This window comes from Eschrichtius robustus, chromosome 7 (genome assembly GCF_028021215.1).
Source record: "Eschrichtius robustus isolate mEscRob2 chromosome 7, mEscRob2.pri, whole genome shotgun sequence".
Lineage (NCBI taxonomy): Eukaryota > Metazoa > Chordata > Mammalia > Artiodactyla > Eschrichtiidae > Eschrichtius > Eschrichtius robustus.
In genome coordinates this window covers 79241536-79255810 of record NC_090830.1, presented here as the reverse complement: position 1 = coordinate 79255810, position 14275 = coordinate 79241536, and the positions used below count along the sequence as shown (strand labels likewise).

General features: G+C 35.6%; 1 protein-coding gene across 4 annotated transcripts in view; it reads right to left on the bottom strand.

Moving 5' to 3' along the window:
• Nucleotides 1-14275, bottom strand: part of ADK (adenosine kinase) — a 511904-nt gene that overhangs the window by 101067 nt on the left and 396562 nt on the right. The window lies entirely within an intron of this gene.

Here is a 14275-nt window from a genome sequence, read left to right as displayed (position 1 = left end):
GTTTATAATAAAAATCAGATAAACAGTATATAAATTATAACTTCATAAACATGACTGAAAAAAAATTACTCAGACAAATTACAAGCCAAAAAAAATTAGGTTTAGTTTAGAACATACTTAACCCTTTCACAAAATGATTTACTAGATGTGTCTATTCTACTAAGGAAAGTTGTTAATTCCCACTGTTAAGCCTATTTAATGGTGGTAACTAAAGGAAAACAAGTTTAGGAAAAGTGCTTCATCAAAATTTGACTGACTAGCTATTTGGCTAACTTATAGAATAATCCAAGTTTTTCAGTTGCTGAAGAAAGAAAAAAGAGATGCTAGCATAAGAAAATCATCAGGGTAGCAGGCCTCTTATTGGGTATTTTATTTCCATTTTTAATGAGATAACATGTGCTTGGCATAATGAAGGCACTCAACAAATGTCAATTATTTTCCGTATTTCATTTGATCCTCATGAAAATCCCGTAAAATAGGTATTCTTCTCCTTTCACAGATGAAAATCTGAAGGTTCAGAGACATTTAAATATGTCCAAGACCAAATAACAAGTAATCGTAATAGCTGGCATCTGGATCTGAGGCTTTCCAAGTGGTTTGTGCTGGTCTGCTACTGATGAACTCTTTTAGCTGTTTTATGTCTGAAAAAGTCTTTATCTCGTTTTCATTTTTGAAAGATCTTTTTGCTGGATATAGAATTCTAGGTTGACAATTTTTTGTCTCAGTGCTCTAAGGTCCAGCTTGCATTGTTTCAGATGCATTCTTATCTTTGTTTCTCTGTACAGAATATGTCTTAAAAAAAAACCAACCTGTCTGCTTTCAAGATTTTTTTTATCACTGATTTTATGCAATTTGATTATGATGTTCCTTCGTGTAGTTTTTTCATTGTTTCTTTTGCAGTTTGTTGAGTTTCTTGGATTTGTGGGTTTATAGTTTTCTTCAAATTTGGAACATTTTCACTCTTTATTACTTCAAATATTGTTCTGTTTCTCCTCTCCAGGACTCCAAGTATGTATGTTAGGTCACTTGAAGTTGGCCAACCCCTGTATTATGCTATTAGTAGAATATTTATAAGTTTTAAAACAGACATTTTTCTTCTTTACTGAATTACCAGTGAGGAACTGAAGGCCCTATGGAGAGCCAGGCTACAGCTTGTTAGCCTTAAGTAAAATGTATATCTTTAGACAGGTCTTGTTTCCTTCATTCACTGGCCAAAAAAACCCCTAAAACCTAAATCACTTATATTAATAAAAAGACAGTAAAAGACAAGACAAATAACCAATTCTTACAAGTTTAGACACATGTTTACATGGGGCAATGAGAAAGGTATTACTGATCAGTGCTACACATTAGACCAAAAACGGAAAGGAAGGCCTCATGATGGGGAGAAACTGGCATTCTTACTAAGTGTCTTTTTAATAATTCTGCTCTCTCAAATGTGCACCAGTGTCTTTTGCATTTTCCATATTCCATGCACGAAGCTTCCTAAAGTGTCAAGGTGTGATAATCACTGCCTATCAATGCGACCTTCTGTGGCCACTCTGATGACACTAACAGCAGAACCTGTCATAAAAGCTCCTCTACTCTTTGAGTCTCTTGGTCTTTTGAGGAAGAAGACGAAATAGAATTGGAAATCACAGTAACATTCACAACCCAAAATATTACTGAATTAAATTAAGAAAGAAACTTATAGGACTACACTGTGACTTATTAGCATAACAAAATATAGTAAAAAAACAGAGAAGCATCTAGTTTCCTACCTCTAGTGGGGAAGGGGGGCTGGGGGCAGGAAAGGCAGTTCCTCTTCCTCCCCAGGTCAGAATTTTTAACCTATGGATATGTACATAACACATTCCGTTCAAGTATCACCAATAACCAGTATTATTTTCCTCCTTCTTACTAGGTGACTCACAATAATTATGCACAGAGTGTATTGTAATACTTATGTCTTAGAAACAAGTTCAACATAGACAAACTTAGAATTTTCACAATGGTCAGTGGGAAGTAACAAAGATAGCCATGGCAGTAACAATGAATACAGCTCTCTCAAGGAAAGGAAAAAAAAACAAAACCTACACCAAAAATGAAACTACAAAGAAGTCAAAGGAAAAAAAATCTAATGTGCATGAAAAACAAATCAGACAAATGTCAGGCTATTAAAAAAATAATCACAGAAAGACGATAGAAAACACCCAACAGAGTATGTAGCAGGCACTCCATAAATGATTAATTGAAAGCATAATTCACCTATCCTTCCTCTATGATAAATAGGTTTAAAAAGATACTTTTGAAATTCCAGTACTGCATTTGATAATGAAGTGGGAGCCAATCATTAGTCTACAAACTAGAATCAAGAAATGTCTATCTTTCTACCTCACAAACATTTTTTTGTTTTCTTTTTCTTTTGGCCGCACCACACAGCTTGCAGGATTAGTTCCCTGCCCAGGAATCAAACCCAGGCCCCCTGTAGTGGAAGCGCAGAGTCCTAACAACTGAACCGCCAGGGAATACTGCCCCCCACCCTTTTTCCTCACAAACCTTTTGTCAGAATCTGAGATAATACATTTTCTAATCCTAGTGCTTCCCTGTGTGTTTTGCTGTCTCTGTAACAAAGTATGAGTTTTCATTACATATTAACAAAATGCTGGAAAATGAAGGTAATTCAGCACAGAGGTAGTAATGAAGTGCTGACATTTTTTTTTAATTTTTAAATTCAATTTTATTTATTTTTTTATACAGCAGGTTATTAGTTATCCATTTTATACATATTAGTGTATATTTATCAATCCCAATCTCCCAATTCATCACCCCCCCCCCCCCGTCATTTCCCTCCTTGGTGTCCATACGTTTGTTTTCTACATCTGTTTCTCTATTTCTGCCCTGCAAACTGGTTCATCTGTACCATTTTTCTAGGTTCCACATATGTGCGTTAATATACGATATTTGTTTTTCTCTTTCTGACTTACTTCACACTGTATGACAGTCTCTAGATCCATCCACGTCTCTACAAATGATTCAATTTCGCTCCTTTTTATGGATGAGTAATATTCCATTGTATGTATGTACCACATCTTCTTTACCCATTCGTCTGTTGATGGGCATTTAAGTTGCTTCCATGACCTGGCTATTGTAAATAGTGCTGCAATGAACATTGGGGTGCATGTGTCTTTTTGAATTATGCTTTTCTCTGGGTATATGCCCAGTAGTGGGATTGCTGGATCATATGGTAATTCTATTTTTAGTTTTTTAAGGAACCGCCATGCTGTTCTCCATAGTGGCTGCATCAATTTACATTCCTACCAACAGTGAAAGAGGGTTCTCCTTTCTCCACACCCTCTCCAGAATTTGTTGTTTGTAGATTTTCTGATGATGCCCATTCTAACTGGTGTGAGGTGATACCTCATTGTAGTTTGATTTGCATTTCTCTAATAATTACTGATGTTGAGCAGCTTTCCATGTGCTTCCTGGCCATCTGTATGTCTTCCTTGGAGAAATGTCTATTTAGGTCTTCTGCCCATTTTTGGATTGGGTTGTTTGTTTTTTTAATATTGAGCTGCATGAGCTGTTTTACATATTTTGGAGATTAATCCTTTGTCCATCGATTCGTTTGCGGATATTTTCTCCTATTCTAAGGGTTGTCTTTTAGTCTTGTTTGTAGTTTCCTTTGCTTTGCAAAAGCTTTTAAGTTTCATTAGGTCCCATTTGTTTATTTTTGTTTTTATTTCCATTACTCTAGGAGGTGGATCAAAAAAGATCTTGCTGTGATTTATGTCAGAGAATGTTCTGCCTATGCTTTCCTCAAAGAGTTTTATAGTGTCCAGTCTTACATTTAGGTCTCTAATACATTTTGAGTTTATTTTTGTGTATCGTGTTAGGGAGTGTTCTAATTTCATTCTTTTATCTGTAGCTGTCCAGTTTTCCCAGCACCACTTATTGAAGAGGCTGTCTTTTCTCCACTGTATATCCTTGCCTCCTTTGTTATAGATTAGTTGACCATAGGTGCATGGGTTTATCTCTGGGCTTTCTATCCTGTTCCATTGATCTATATTTCTGTTTTTGTGCCAGTACCCATACTATCTTGATTACTGCAGCTTTGTAGTATAGTCTGAAGTCAGGGAATCTGATTCCTCCAGCTCCATTTATTCCCCTCAAGACTGCTTTGGCTATTCAGGGTCTTTTGTGTCTCCATACAATTTTTAAGATTTTTTGTTCTAGTTCTGTAAAAAATGCCACTGGGAATTTGATAGGGATTGCACTGAATCTGTAGATTGCTTTGGGTAGTATAGTCATTTTCACAATATTGATTCTTCCAATCCAAGAACATCGTATCTCTATCTGTTGGTATCATCTTTAATTTCTTTCATCAGTGTCTTATAGTTTTCTGCACACAGGTCTTTTGTCTCCCTAGGTAGGCTTATTCCTAGGTATTTTATTCTTTTTGTTGCAATGGTAAATGGGAGTGTTTCCTTAATTTCTCTTTCAGATTTCTCACCATTAGTGTATAGGAATGCAAGAGATTTCCGTGCATTAATTTTGTATCCTGCAACTTTACGAAATTCATTGATTAGCTCTAGTAGTTTTCTGGTGGCATCTTTAGGATTCTCTACGTATAGTATCATGTCATCTGCAAACAGTGACAGTTTTACTTCTTTTCCAATTTGTATTCCTTTTATTTCTTTTTCTTCTCTGACTGTCGTGGCTAGGACTTCCAAAACTATGTTGAATAATAGTGGCGAGAGTGGACATCCTTGTCTTGTTCCTGATCTTAGAGGAAATGCTTTCAGTTTCTCACCATTGAGAATGATGTTTGCTGTGGGTTGGTCATATATGGCCTTTATTATGTTGAGGTAGGTTCCCTCTATGCACACTTTCTGGAGTCTTTATCATAAATGGGTGTTGAATTTTGTCAAAAGGTTTTTCTGTATCTATTGAGATGATCATATGGTTTTTATTCTTCAATTTGTTAATATGGTGTATCACATTGATTGATTTGTGTATATTGAAGAATCCTTGCATCCCTGGGATGAATCTTACTTGATCATGGTGTTTGATCCTTTTAATGTGTTGTTGGATTCTGTTTGCTAGTATTTTGTTGAGGATTTTTGCATCTATATTCATCAGTGATATTGGTCTGTAATTTTCTTTTTTTGTAGTATCTTTGTCTGGTTTTGGTATCAGGGTGATGGTGGCCTCACAGAATGAGTTTGGCAGTGTTCCTTTCTCTGCAATTTTTTGGAAGAGTTTGAGAAGGATGGGTATTAGCTCTTCTCTAAATGTTTGATAGAATTCACCTGTGAAGCCATCTGGTCCTGGACTTTTGTTTGTTGCAAGATTTTTAATAACAGTTTCAAGTTAATTACTTGTGATTGGTCTGTTCATATTTTCTATTTCTTTCTGGTTCAGTCTTGGAAGGTTATACCTTTCTAAGAATTTGTCCATTTCTTCCAGGTTGTCCATTTTATTGGCATAGAGTTGCTTGTAGTAGTCTCTTAGGATATTTTGCATTTCTGCGGTGTCGTTTGTAACTTCTCCTTTTTCATTTCTAATTTTATTGATTTGAGTCCTCTCCCTCTTTTTCTTGATGAGTCTGGTTAATGGTTTATCAATTTTTTTTATCTTCTCAAAGAACCAGCTTTTAGTTTTATTGATCTTTGCTATTGTTTTCTTTGTTTCTATTTCATTTAATTCTGCTCTGATCTTTATGATTTCTTTCCTTCTACTAACTTTGGGTTTCATTTGTTTTTCTTTCCCTAGTTCCTTTAGACGTAAGGTTAGATTGTTTATTAGAGATTTTTCTTGTTTCTTGAGGTAGGCTTGTATGCTATACCCTTCCCTCTTAGAACTGCTTTTGCTGCATCCCACAGGTTTTGGATTGTCATCTTTTCATTGTCTTTTGTCTCTAGGTATTTTTTGATTTCCTCTTTGATTTCTTCAGTGATCTCTTGGTTATTTAGTAACGTATTGTTTAGCCTCCATGTGGTTGTGTTTTTTACGTTTTTTTCCCTGTAATTGATTTCTAATCTCATAGCATTGTGGTCAGATAAGATGCTTGATATGATTTCAATATTCTTAAATTTACTGAGGCTTGATTTGTGACCCAAGATGTGATCTATCCTGGAGAATGTTCCATGTGCAGTTGAGAAGAAAGTGTAATCTGCTGTTTTTGGATGGAATGTCCTATAAATATCAATTAAATCTATCTGGTCTATTGTGTCATTTAAAGCTTGTGTTTCCTTAGTAATTTTCTGTTTGCATGATCTGTCCATTGGTGTAAGTGAGGTGTTAAAGTCCCCCACTATTATTGTGTTACTGTCGATTTCCTCTTTTATAGTTGTTAGCAGTTGCCTTATGTTTGAGGTGCTATGTTGGGTGAATATATATTTATAATTGTTATATCCTCTTCTTGGATTGTTCCCTTGATCATTATGTAATGTCCTTCCTTGTCTCTTGTAACATTCTTTATTTTAAAGTTTATTTTATCCGATATGAGTATTGCTACTCCAGCTTTCTTTTGATTTCCATTTCCATGGAATATCTTTTTCCATCCCCTCACTTTCAGTCTGTATGTGTTCCTAGGTCTGAAGTGGGTCTCTTGTAGACAGCATATATATGGGTCTTGTTTTTGTATCCCTTCAGTGAGTCTGTGTCTTTTGGTTGGAGCATTTAATCCATTCATGTTTAAGGTAATTGTCGATATGTATGTTCCCATTACCATTTTCTTAATTGTTATGGGTTTGTTTTTGTAGGTCCTTTTCTTCTCTTGTGTTTCCCACTTAGAAAAGTTCCTTTAGCATTTGTAAAGCTGGTTTGGTGGTACTGAATTCTCTTAGCTTTTGCTTGCCTGTAAAGCTTTTGATTTCTCCGTCGAATCTGAATGAGATCCTTGCCGGGTAGAGTAATCTTGGTTGTAGGTTCTTCCCTTTCATCACTTTAAATATATCATGCCACTCTCTTCTGGCTTGTAGAGTTTCTGCTGAGAAATCAGCTGTTAACCTTATGGGAGTTCCCTTGTATGTTATTTGTCATTTTTCCCTTGTTGCTTTCAATAATTTTTCTTTGTCTTTACTTTTCGTCAATTTGATTACTATGTGTCTCGGTGTGTTTCTCCTTGGGTTTATCCTGCCTGGGACTCTCTGCACTTCCTGGACTTGGGTGGCTCTTTCCTTTCCCATGTTAGGGAAGTTTTCGACTATAATCTCTTCAAATATTTTCTTGGGTCCTTTCTCTTTCTCTTCTCCTTCTCGGACCCGTATAATGCGAATGTTGTTGTGTTTAATATTGTCCCAGAGGTCTCTTAGGTTGTCTGCATTTCTTTTCATTCTTTGTTCTTTATTCTGTTCAGCAGCAGTGAATTCCACCATTCTGTCTTGCAGGTCACTTATCCATTCTTCTGCCTCAGTTATTCTGCTACTGATTCCTTCTAGTGTAGTTTTCATTTCAGTTATTGTATTGTTCATCTCTGTTTGTTCTTTTATTCTTCTAGGTGTTTGTTCTCTAATTCTTCTAGGTCTTTGTTAAACATTTCTTGCATCTTCTCGATCTCTGCTCCATTCTTTTTCTGAGGTCCTGGATCATCTTCACTATCATTATTCTGAATTCTTTTTCTGGAAGGTTTCCTATCTCCACTTCATTTAGCTGTTTTCCTCGGGTTTTATCTTGTTCCTTCATCTGGTACATAGATGTACCTCTGCCTTTTCATCTTGTCTATATTTCTGTGAATGTGGTTTTTGTTCCACAGGCTGCAGGATTGTAGTTCTTCTTGCTTCTGCTGTCTGCCCTCTGGTCAGTGCCGGCATTTTTACTGCACTGAACATTATAAAGTGATTGGGCTAACAGATGGGATTTTGTTAAAAGCACTTTTGACTTATCGCACGTAGTATTACAAATTGGCTTCTGCCTATATCCATTTCAGAAACTTTTCCCATTGGTCACCAATCTTGGCCTTTCTTTTTGACTTTTTCGAATAGGACTTGATGACTTTTCTAGAGGGATGAAGGGTTTCTGCATAGTGTAAAATTTAGGAATAATTATTTTAAGAAATAAAATGGGTACTCGTTTTCTTCTATCCCTTCAGAGGTGTAATTTCAATCTCTCTCTAAATTTCTCTGCATCACAAATTACTGTTTATTTCCTGAGTAAATATTTTCCCTCCTTCAAGTCTTTGGTCAGTTTCCCCCACTTACTCCTGCACATTTAAGCCCTTTTGTTTGGATTTTTCCAATTCCACTGGATAATTTAATAGGTGAAAAAATGAGACTCTTTTTGATGCTTTAGGGTTTAAGTTTTGCCATCCTCTCCTAGAAACACTCCTCCCTACTTTTCTGTTGCATATCATTTTCCCTTTCTCTCTCACCTTTCTGTTGCTTACCTTCTTTCTCATTCATTACCTGCCCTATATAGTCTTATCTAGAAATTCAGCTATCAACTTTTCAATCTTTTCTCTCTTTATAGTTTTTAGGGGTAATTTCCTTTATTCCTTTCGTTTGGTATCATTCTCAGATATCCTGCCTCACTTCCAGAGTCGCTTTGCACTTGACAGCTTCCAAATTCTGCCAAGTATATTTTACAAGCACAAGGCCTATAATATCTAGTCTTGTTTCCATTCTTACTGACAGAAACCTAGGTCAGGCCTGTACTACCTCTTGCCTAGATTATTGCTATAGTGTCTTAATCAGTCTCTAGTACCAATCACACTCAGTTTGAATGTATCCTTACATTCCGACCATTAGATCCACCTTCCTAAATATCAACTCTGATTAGCCTTTGTTCAAAAAGCTACCTACTACTTCCTGAGAAAAGTCCCAATTCCATAGCCTGACTTTCAAAGGTCCTCCATAAAGTGTCCCTACTTTTCATTTCTAGCCTGATCTTTTACTATTCCCTTATACATGTACCAGATGCCACTCAAACTAGAATACTTGCTATTCTCTGAACATGCCCCAGGCTTTTTTGCCTTCATGCTACCTTGCACATGTAGGCACTAAATGAATTAGAATACCCTTCAACCACCCTTGTCAAAATACTACCAGTCCCTCCAGGGTTAGTTCAGCCATCTTCCGCTTAATGGAAGCCTTCTTAAATTGTTCATGGTCTCTCCTTTCCCACCTTCGGAAGTGGCTTTATGCATTGCAGAAGTTTTGCTAAATTTGTAAAGGCTTCTTTTATGGCAGTTAGGTACAGACTGGAAACATAGTTATTTGTATAGACAGCTTATCTCTCCTACTAGATTATAAACTCTTAGTGAAGAAACTCTTTTTCACTTTGTATCCTCAAAACATCTAACATACTGCTCTGCCCAGAAGAGATAATAAATCCTTGTTGATTTACCGAATGATAAGGACAAAGCACTCACCTACATTAAGCAAAGAAGAAATACCTCTGCATTAGATCAGCAATGACTTGACTTGTTGTGCTTCATACTCTTATTTTAGGGATCTCAGTGCTCTGTATATTCTTCTATTACGTTATTTCTTCCACTGAATTATAATTTACTTACATGGTCTATTTTCTCCCCTAGCTTATGAGTTTCATAAGAACTAAGTTTTATATCATATCTTAGAATTGTGCCTCACACATAGTATGAATTAAATACATGAGCGCTGAAATGAGTTATACTGATTTAAAAGAATCTTATTTTAAAAGGTAAAAGATCTTTCTACTCATGTGTATTGAGCTTTTCTAGAATAGGATCTAAGATTTGGCTAAAAATTTAGTAAATTGCTAGCCTGATGTGTTCTGTGAGAGTATTCACGCAATACGTATATCGTGCCATTTCTGCAGTTCTCCTGTTTTGGGAAGTTACCATAAAGGATTTTGGCATTTGTCTCTTTTCCAAGGATCACACAAATAATCAGGGAAATAGTTTTTCCTGGAAGAATAATTGACTCTGAAATATTAAACTATATTTTCAAAGATATATACATTCTAGGCATCACTGGCAGATACTGGATATTAAAGGGTATAACATAGCTCAACAAAGATAAGCACCAATATTTATGATAGAATTAGCAAGAATAGCGAAAAATCAACAAAAATAACTAAACAAAACCCACAAAACAATCCCCTACACACAGATTAAATAATGGGTAAATAGCAAGCCTCAACTCAGTTTGAGGACTTCGTAAGTTATCAACTAAGCAATTTTATGACAAGCTACTATTTTATTTTGCTGAAATGCATGGTAATTAGAAAATTTATAGCATGTGGGATAGAAACACAGGTCAAATTAGCTTATAAACAGCAACAACCCATTACAGTACATTTCACAACTTCAAAATGACACTTTTTTTTTCTTTAGCAAATAAATGCTAATATCTCCATTGTAATATATGTCATTTTTTCACTGCCAGTGCACATATCCTTATAGACACTACTCCATACATGTGTAGCTCAAGACCCAATGCTAAATTTTCTTGTTTCAAAAGAAGAGATTATATACATAAATTGATCTTATGTGTTAAGTGTTTGAAGGACAAGATCTGAGTCAGATAGCAAATCCCTTGTACACAAAGCTAGGAGCAATGGTAACAATCTTAAAAACCTTGTTGTGAAAGGAATGATCTGAGTTACATCTCTAATTAACGTGCACTACACCTCACAAACAAGGAAAGTCAATTCTTCATTAGCCAGAGTGGACTAGAGATGGTTTAGACACAACAGGGGCCTGCCTGAGACGTGCCCACCAACCCAGCAGAGTCTGGTAATTAGGCAGTATTGGATTAGCAGTAGCAGGGATGAAGGCAAGGAGCCTGGATTTAGGAGTGTGTTGCTGTATCTCCCACTTCCACTTCAAGGAGAATAATTCACTGTATCACTATCATGGTTAACCTTCACCTGGACAACCAACACTTAACAATGGTTTTGTTATTATAGAGATTTTCAGTTATCAATAACTTCTCTTCCTGCTCTGCTACCTTTACATTATCCTCTGCTTATCAATAGGTGATAGCATTCTATTTCTCTTTTTTGGAAAGGATGGCAAGGGAAGTCAAGAGTCAAGAAAAATCAACACTACATTATTGAGAAAGAAACTACAAAAACTGCACATATGAAAAAATACTAACATACTCAAGTTCTATTTAAGGTTTTTCAGGAGCATCCTAAATTACTCAGTGTATTATCGGACACAGCATCTGAGAACATAGTTGCCACAGAACATGGCATAATTTTCTGTGTAATTGTGTAAGAAAAATAAGCCCTCTCATTAGTATCCCCAAAGCAAAACATATACATTGGATATTCTATAGATATTGCCTAAAATGTGAAATTTGGTAACTGTAATAGGTTCAGAACAGGCATTTCATAATTGATGAATATCTCCAGCCTCAATGTAAACACCATGATAATGTTAGTCAGATACTATTGAGAGCTGGATAGGCATGGGAGTTGTTGGACTTCTCTTGGTTGTAATGACCTGGACAGATTTTTGATTATCTGTTGTAGGAATAAAGGGAGGCGGTAGCAATAACCATCGTACATCTGCTTCAAGAATTTTAGCAACCAATGAACATATTAGATACCATTTATTTCCATAGTTATATGGCACTGTGCTAGACTCATCTGATTAATCAAAAATAAGGAAAGAAAAATGAAAATGAAAGCAAAAATTAAAGTCAGAGTACAGTATGCTGCAATGGAAGTTAAAAGGAAAGAAAACAAAAGAAAAGGCTTTATGGCGGAAGCAGAATTTGATATAAATCTATCAATACAAGGACAGGTAAAATTTTAGGTGAAGGTGTATATAAGGAAGGACAGGGAGGTATGGAAAATGAGAGGTGTGTCCTGAGACTAGCAAGTGGTCCAATAAGGGATGAATAGAGGACAGGAAAACACTAAGATTTTAAAGGTAGATTTACTCTGTAATGAGTTAGGAGACTGGATTTAATTCATTTAACTATGTGGTAGGTAGATGGAGAAGGTGAGAGATATTAAGGTTTCTGAGCGGGTAGGTACCCTTATTAGGACTACATTTCAGAAAGATTAATTTTTCTAGCAGAAATATACAGACTGCATGTAAAAGGGAAGACAAGTGAAGATTTTTAGATGGCAGATCAGAAAACAGGTGATAAATACAAAATATTTTAACTCAAAGAGCAAAGTACAGAAATGACAAGTTATAAGATAAACACAATATAATGAATTTTAGGCAAGCAATCTTTTTTAGGCTTTCCTTCCACGTTCCATAAAATAATGAAATAAAATCAAAGAATCCTGCACTTAAAATGAAGAAACTTGGATTCTAGTTCTTACTTTGCCTCTTACTTTACCTCTAGTGTGACTCTGGGCAAGACATAAACTCTCTTTCTCAGGTTCCTCATCTTGCAAATGAGAGGCTTATAACACTTTCTACAGTCCTTCTAAGTCTAAAATTCAGTGACCATAAAAATGAGTTTTTGGAAGGTCTCTAACAACCACAGGGAGGGTTCCTTAAGCAAAAAGTCCAGAGACTCTATTAAGAAATGACTGGCCTAAATCAGTGAGATTTAAATATCTGTCATTTACTGCTCATACCTTTTTGTAAAAGGTAAAGTAACTTTTCAGAAGACAGTAAAAGATTCATTCCTTCTTGCTAAAAGCCAAAATTCAAGAAACCTTTTGCGTTATTCATGTATACTTAAAACAAACCCTTGCCAAGAAAAACAAACTGCAAAATATGGAGGTTGGAAAATGTGAATCATCACTGGTATTAAAACCAACATTTGATAATTATGTTGCAATTTCAAACTACTGCTGAATCCCATTAGGTTTAAACATAAATTCAATAAGAATTTATGATTTTATAAATGGCATTTAAATGTATTCAGAAGTAGAAACAAGAACCATCTGACAGAGAAGTGATTGTGGTTAAAACGAAAAGGAGAAAATAAAGACATAAGGAGGCCAGAAGGTGAAAGAGAGGAAGGATATAGAAATAGGCTGAAAGTGAATGCAGTACAGTAATGATTCTGAGGCAAATGCTTACAAATTTATCTTTTGTACTATGCATTTTCATACTTGATAGGATTCTGAATTAATACAATAAAAGATGAGGCACCTGTCATTTAAGAAGCAGAAATTATTACAGCAGAACTTTATGCCAAGTTCTTCTTCCACATTTTTAGAAATGTGGAAATATGCACCACATGAGTGAAAAATAACATTTTGGCCTTTATTCCACATCCAATTTGGATTTTACTTAACTGTTTTCTAAAATTTTTATTCTATCTTATTTTTAATCACATTCATTTATCTGAAAAATAGAATTGCAAGTGGGGTCTTATTACACTGTTCCCCTTCCTAAGACAAGAGTTTTGCTTTATTGTTGATATGACCACTTGTTTAAAAATCATCAGTATCATAAGCAGTATCATAATCTTGAATTGTTAAAATCTTTAACTGTCTCATTCAGTTAGTTGAGACAACTCAACAAACCCATGTGAAGGACCCAGTAATGTTCCTGGAGATCTACGGTACTGGAGCTAGGCTGAATTCTAAGACCCATGATTTGACCTTCCAGGCTCTAACTCCCCCTTTTTGAACCTGTTTACTTTCACCTGACCTTTTAAAACCATATTTTAAATAATGTAGGGCCTCACAAGGACCTTTTCTCTCCATGCTATTCATACTCAGCAATTTTCTAAGGGCCCTTGGGCACAAAACAGGGAAGGAAGAGAGTAAAAAGTCAATCTTGAAGGGTCAACAGAAAATATTCAACACAGAAAATTAGATCTAAGCTACTAAAGTCACCAGCCTTAGCCAGAACTTTCACGCAGAGGAAGGAGCAGAGCCACTGAACTTTAAGGGCTAAGGGTTGGGGATCTAAAACAAAACAAACACACACACAAAAGTCTACTTCCAGGACAAAATAATGTACATATAACCAAGTACATGATAGTATAATATATAAAAGTTGAGAAACAATACACCAAAATGGTGAGAAAATTCAAAGAGCTATAAAAAAATGGAATAAGGTTAGTCAGGAAAGGTTTGTTAGAGAAAAAGGATTTCTGTGTTGGACCTTGAAAGAGCATCCTGAGAAGAAAAACAAAGCAAAAGCATAAAAGTATAAAGTATTACAGAATTCTAAGAGAATCACAGGACTGGGGCACATGGGCCATCAAAGAGAACAGATGAAACACCATTAGTTTTCCTGGGCTTGAGAAGGTTTTCAGGTTTTGAAAATTAAAGGTAAAATGTAATATAGTGTTTTCTTTTTTCAAGTGGCTTTCCTCCAAATCTTGATGGGCTCATTTAATTTAAATAGCCTTTTCTGGGAGATTTCTGAGATTCTGGCTTT